The following is a 7548-nucleotide window of genomic DNA, read 5'->3' as shown; positions in this document are numbered from 1 at the left end:
GGGGATTAAAGGTGCAGTCAGCGATTGCGCAGGAAGTCACGTTTGTTTATATTTCTGTATTTTCCTAAAATTATTAGGAAACATTTTTTGTCCAAAACAATGTACATTAATTTTTAACTAAGGACCAAGCAAAACAAACCAGGGGCCGGTTTCCCGATAACGTTCACTCTTAGCAAGCTATGAATACTCCAAAGGTAAACCTTACCAAAGCTTTAGCATTATAATCGTGGTTCCTAAACTGTTCCTTAGGAGTCTTCTTACGAAAAGCTCCTTACGTCCGATATACAAGGTACTGTCCACCCTGAAGAGGCTGAATTGGTTGACACTGAAGGTTCAGAAATCGATTTTTCACTTCACACGGAGGGCATGACAGTGTTATGGACACATTCTTTGCACACACAAAAAAAATATTGCTCAAATATAGCCTCTAGTAACATTTAAGCTACTTCAACATGGATAAACTAATTAATAGCATACGATGAGTAAAAAGTAGAAATGAAATGATCTACCCTTAATTGACACAAAGTCTGGAGGGGGAAGCGACCCGCAATCTGTCGGTATGACAACTATAACCTCCTAACACCTTTACCTGTTACGCCTTCATCACTCCATATCAAGTAAATATATGAATAATAGTATTTTTTTTTAATCACAGCTGATTGACCAGCAGCCTCATTTAATTCAGTATTTTGTGTCATTGGTTAACATTATCAATAAAAGCATCCCCTCACCTTAAACATTGTAGAAGATGGCAGGGGGAAGCAAGAAATAAGAGAATAAAGCTTTTAATTATGTTCAAATGCATGCACATTTTATTATTTGTGTGAAAACATTTCTAGAAACTCTTTTCTTAATTAGCCTAATTAAAATCATTGGTGAACCAAAACAGAATTCTAAGAGTGCTCCACACCACTCTTACCAACGAACGACATACGAAAGACATAGGTAACAAAGTACCTTTCGGGAAATACGTGAAAATGTTAAGGTAGAGCTTAAGTTAGAGGTTACTAACTATGCATTAAAAAGGTTTCGGGAAACCAATCCCAGAAAGGTAGCTCAGTATTCCCAGAGGAAATCAACACAGAGTTTCATTTTGTTTGGGGTGCATGCTGCCCCCACTTTGTTTCCAGTTTTTAAGACCCTGGGCTGCCTACAAAGACCAGGTTTTTTTTTACAGTGTACTCACGGAATGCGCAGCTAGCGGATCGTGAGGAAAAGATTGAATGTGACAAAAAATGTCATGGGCTTGAAATATCGCTGACTGCACCTTTAACAACAGAAGTAGTTGTTTTGTTTGGGGGGTAGTAATAAGCCACAAAGTGAACACCCAATCACTGACATCTACAGATGTACACACAATTTCCCTCAGGAATATAAGGGTATTATACTGTGGGCCAGATGTACGTACATTTGCGAACGTAGCGTTATCAGCGTCATGGACACACCGCAGATTGCGAACGCTGTCAGACCCAAGTTTCCGTCATATTTATCAATCGTTCAATCCTTAGTGTAAACTGCGCCTTTCTCTGCCTTTCTCCGCCCATAAACGCAATTTACGAACGTCCACAACTGAATGTCAGCGCCTACATACAAGCGCAGTTGAATAAAGTTAACTGATGACAACATTAAAAAGAATCAAACGTTTAGCGATCATGAAATAATACCATACATGATAAGATGTACATGTAAACAAGCAGGGAGATAATGAAGATCAGTAGTTCTACTCAAACTACTTGTGCACATAGGCTTTGGAAGATTGGTCAAATCTAGCAAGTAGGAAAGTTTAAGTGAATGACGTGAAAGTGAAAGTAAGACATTCGAAAGGACAACGAAAGTTAAGGTTGTTTTTGGTAGTACAAATACTTTCACCACAAAAACTGGTGCTCTAAAAAGAGATGTTGTCTTTGAAAGGTTCTCTTATTGACACATTGAACTGCAATTTGGATTAACACCTGCTTTTACAAGGCGGAAGTATTTAGGCGCAGAATAGACGTGCGCTTTCAGGAGCAGTCTTTGTACATACCGCGGAATACATAATTAGGCGCTCTTTACTCTTCCCCTCCCATCTTTTTACGCTAAACTCCCACTTTCCCCTGGATCCTCCCATGAATGCATATGCATGACATGACAAACGCAATCTGCCACTTTCAGCTCCCGCGACAGGCAGTTTGCTTTTTAACATCATTGCGGCCTGTTTGTACATTTTAAACAAATACGCCTGAAGTGGGCGCAAAGCGTTAGTACATCTGGCCCTGTGAGTGTAATTCAAGTCAATTGCTTTTGATGAAAAATCAGCAAACAATACAACACAAGAAGTGGAAAATGTTTTTAAAAAACATCCCCTCATATTGTTAAGAACTTCTTTGGCTCAGACTCAGACACTCGGGAGAGTCATAACCACAATACTGCTACACTGTTTTCATTACAGGAAGCAAGTGAAACAGTGCGTTCACACAGTGTTCTTCCTCATTGTACAAAGATGATAGGGAGGTTTTACAAGAGCGGCAAACATGCACACTCAACTACAAGTAACAACTACATCAGATAGATACTGCTATTATAGCCACTGCATGTGTCAACAGGGGTATTATTAGGACTTACACCTCTTGACATGTACCACTCTCATGCATGCAATACATCAGACTATTCTGATAAAGACTAAGTATGACACTGACCTAATGGATAAACAAAGCTAGACTGTAGCAGTGCCATGAAATTCTATCACAGTGCGAGTGTGGCTGTCTGCACAACGAAAAATGCAAGCGTGGTTGCTGTTCTCTAAAACCATAAAACAGCATCCAATATATTTCAGATTTCTAAACATTTCATTTGAGCCTAAAGCAAACATATTTGAATAAAGACACTCCCCCGGTGGAACAGTGTATGCATATTGTGCATGCAGCATTCCTCTTCCTTCGGCATCATGACAGCTTAAGTGGAATGTCTAAGCGGAGAGAGTTTTAGTGTGGAAGGGAGCAGACCGTATTTCTGAGGTCTGAGTGTGGGGGAGCATAGCATCAGTGTCTGAGCCATTTAATATGTTTCCTGAGAGAAACAGGTCCCTTTTAACCCAGGTGTGAGTTGCTCTGTTTGACAACCCTTGCTTTGTAAACTGAGAGGGACACTATCATCAAAATTCTATTTATTTTCAGCCAGTGGTTTGGTTATTATTAAACATAGCTCAACTAGTGGTTTGGTTATTATTAAACAATTCCAGTAGACTATACCCATAAGCTGTCTCTTTGTGATGTCAAAACAACACAAGAACTGGCTTTTTCATGGAGCTGACTCTGTAGGCTGCCAGGGTGATTAAATGCGAGTTTGGTGAAGGATAGAAAAGCATTTCCCATAAGAAACATTAGCAGTGGTTCACCTTGCTGGGGATCGCTGAAGGCACAATGGATAAACTGACAAATAACTGACTTTGAGCATACAGCAGTTATGGTGGCTTTACTGCACACCATCCTATGTGGTATCACATATCACATTTGCCCCTCCACTCAAGACCTAGTATTAGTGTTGTCATCATCTGTATCAAGGGAAGCCAATGATCAAACGTGACAAATGTGCATGAGTCATTCTAACTTCATCTTGACATGTTGATGAAACTAAAAATATGGAAGTAAAATAAGTCTGGACCTCGCTCGTCATCTTTTGGAATAACTGAGAAGTTATGGAATGATAACACTCCCCATGAAAAAAGGCAATTATCTCAACAGTGATTCCAAAGGCCATTAAGTGTAATCTCCATCATCTGCGCCTTTTTTGCGCCTGAAATGACTTCAATAAGAAGTAAAATAATGGGAATGAGCTCATTTAACATCTCACCACGCTGAGCACAGGATAAGAATTAAAATGCTTGGAAGCTGAAATAGAAGTGTCACCATGTTATATGTCGATGCTGGTGTTGGAAACCAGTTTGAGATTTTCTGAGCCATTGTAAAAATTTTAATATGCAGTTACCACAGAGATCTATCTGAAGTCTTCTGCACAGAACATAATAATAAATACAGCGACAGCATTATTCTAAATGTTAATCAGTAATAACTTTAAACCTAATACCCTAATAAAGATCTTGCTCCTACTGTAGTTTGAAAACACAACTCCCTGTCTTGATGAACTGCTGTTCAGGCAGATCAGACAACACATTAAACCTCTGGTGCATCTCTGATATTATCAGACTGTTCTGGGAGATGTGTCATTCGCGTTGCCTCCCTCAGTGCTATCAGAGCGTTCGTTCTAAAATTGCCTTGGGCTTCAATTTAACACGGGCAGGATGTACATAGGGTCAAGTTTTAAAAGGTGCTTTCTGCACAAAAGGGAGAAAGCTTTCATCACTGGGAGAATGCAGCCATTATTATTCAAACTGCTGCACTCATGTTGTCCTGCCCACGCCCATGGAAAACATGCTAATTCTTTGTTATTTCAAAAATGTCATGGGGGGGGCAGACACACTGGTCTGTAATGATATGCTAATAAGCACTGTATGATTCATTGCCACTATATAACTTAAGGCTCTTTTGCAGGATATGGTATGGATGGCCACTGTATTTTGTTAAAAATTAGGCTCTCGCCAAAGCCGCAGAATATATATTGTACTAAAAGAATATACAAAAATCTCACTACATAATAACAATTAATAATACAATGCATTCTCACAGCACAAAATTATACTGAGTATTATTCCATGTCTACCATGAATGGATCTGGGTCACATAGTGGAGTTTTAATTCAGCTTCTGTTCTCACCTGTTTACACAATGGCCACAAAGTGCATTCATAAGCAGTATGCCTCCACTCCACACATAAATAATAATAATAATTTACAGCTTTGCAAACACACACGCACAGAGACACAAAGACACAGACGCACTCACACACTACGAAGAGATGGATTTGACTGTCCCCTCCCTCTGTATTCCTCATCTATGACTACACATTGGTTCCTTTGACTAATAACACAGCAGAGTTACGATATTAAGGTGCACACTGAATGAGGATGAGTTCACGTTGACCAAGTATCCATCATTCACTGAGTGGCCTACACTGGAAGAGGAAGCCTCTATTGGCCTTGGTTGTTACTAATGAAGATAGATTCATGCTCATGAGTCAGTGGAACGCCCAAGCTGATCATATGTGGATCAGTTCAAATCTGGATCAGATACACAACAGTTGGAACAGTTTAAGGCATAATTCATATTGTGAGGGTCTGACTTTCTGTATTGTGTAAAAGCACGAAACTTTGTAGGCATGTAGCCCCACAAGGATGACACAAAACCATTGTTTTTCGTTTTGTGTTTCGTTTGGACCCCCCGAAAGGAGGGTGGGGCAGATACAGTTTTCTGTTAATCTTGAGAACCGTAGAGTGCGGTTCGGGCCGCAAATTTCTGTCCGAACCCGGCCCGCGTCCGACAGAGTTGCGTCCGAACCCGACAGGCATTTTCATTTTTATGTCCAAACCCGACCCGAGCCCGACGCAGATGGTGCCTCGGTTATTCCCATGCTAGTGATTAAACGTTCACGTTTGTGGATAGCCTGTCTTTAGGCCATTAAACGGAACAAACAACAAATGGAATTGTTAATTGTCTACAGAATCAGATGAGCGTGCATGCACGCAGGTCACACACAGCGCACATTAACAAGAGGCCCAAGCAAGTAGAATTCTAGTCTTACAATTGACGAAAAGTCTTGAAATGAACTGCAACAGTCTTTGAAACTACAGTGCTTCTGTCACTGATCCATATGCAGCATCGACGTTAATTGGGGCAACTCGAGGTAATCCTCATCCAGTTGAACTAGACAACCTTATAGCCTACAGGTAGCCTACAATATGCAACGCAAATAGGACTACATATAGTAGGCCTAGACTTAATTCGCTTAGTTTTCTTTGGTCTTAAAATCTCCTGATAGGCTAACAACTTTTTTTTCTTACGTCACCCAAGACGTGCCACCTAAACTGCACATGCGTTGTCACAGCTACATAAACAAATCTTGCACACAGGAAGAAAGTTGTTTTTTTTACATTTTATTTTATTCTCAAAAAAAACAAACGTTTGCATCATGTGAAGCAGATCTGTTAGTTAACCAACATAATAAGCTATTTTAAATGTAAAGCTTCCAATGCATATTGCCCCCATGTGTCTGAACCTGAACCGAACCCGACTACAATTTCTAAATATTTATCCGAACCCGACCCGACCCGTCGGGTCTAGTCGGATCCCGACGGGCTCTCTAGTGTTAATTTTGTCACCTATTTTTTATTTAGTCTTAGTCTTGTGACGAAATGTCCTTTTTAGTCTTTGTCATATTTAGTCATTCAAATATCATTTTTGTTAGTCAAGTTTTGGTCAACTAAAAGTCTCGTCATTTTAGTCTAGTTTTAGTCAAAAGAAAACTAAAGGTATCTTAGTCTTAGTCAGTTTTAGTCAAAACATTTTAGTCGTTTTTTTTTTATAACAAATGATTTCTGATTACCATTTCAGTGAAATAGTGTTTCACACATCTCAATTTTCTAATATTGTGTGTCCACAGGGCTACTCGTCTGTTAGAACTCATTCTGATTTTTTGTCAGTCAGTATGTTTACATGCACAGGTAAGTCGAGCTACAGTTATAGCTCAGCTGGGATTTGACCATAGACAGTAAAAGATTTGAATGGACCACTGTCATGATCTTCATGGACCAGTGTTTCTCAAAGTGTGGTCCGCACTGGTGGTTTGCAAGCTATCCCATGTGGTCCGCAAGCAGACGTGGTAAAATATAATATAGATGAGTTGTTTGCAATATTGAACCAACTTGTACTGTATGTAAATCCAAACAGTTCTGCAACACTGTCTATGTAAGATATGCCAATTAAATCATATGAATCCTCTGACACAATAAGCAAAGTGCAAAGACAATAAGCAAGGTGGTACAGTGAGTAGGCCTATTGTGTAGTCTAATATACTGTTGAAGTAGGTCTAATCTTTTTTTTTTTTAGCTAGGTCTGTGCGTTTCTTTTTTATTGGTTAGTTAAGTGGTCCTTCGCCTGAAAAAGTTTGAGAAACACTGTCGTAGACCCATGTATTAATGTTTTACTCCGCCACGCTAGATGGCGATATGCGCAACACATTCCCCAAACTCTCCATCTCAGCAGAGAATGTGATCTTAGCCATAGACATAATATACATAGACGCCGCATTGGCTGCTGGAAACAAGAAATGCGGCCGCCATCTTGGACCTGTCATACTCCTCATTGCGTTGCAGCAGAAAACACAAGATGACAGCACTGTGCAGCATGTTCCAGCTCAAATCGGCGGACCATACTCGGGGGATTTACTTTTCACAAGTAAGATTTAACATTACCGTACTATTGTTTTTTTTGTTTTTTTCGAACAATGTAGCCAGTATCATAGCTACATGTATGACCTTTGCAGCAAAAAAAACCGCGTGAAAATCTGTTCGGTATTCAGTGAGATATGATTAATTAAGTGCGCTGACAGCTCATTGCACCGGCCAAACAGATAACACTGAGTGGAGTGGATGACCGGTCCAAGATGGCGGCTCCACGTC

Source organism: Alosa pseudoharengus, unplaced genomic scaffold, assembly GCF_046254945.1.
Source record: "Alosa pseudoharengus isolate Yale_2024_CS ecotype anadromous, Long Island Sound unplaced genomic scaffold, YU_APseudo_1.1 YU_APseudo_1.1_scf_2, whole genome shotgun sequence".
Classification (NCBI taxonomy): Eukaryota; Metazoa; Chordata; class Actinopteri; order Clupeiformes; family Clupeidae; genus Alosa; species Alosa pseudoharengus.
This window is presented reverse-complemented; position numbering follows the sequence as displayed.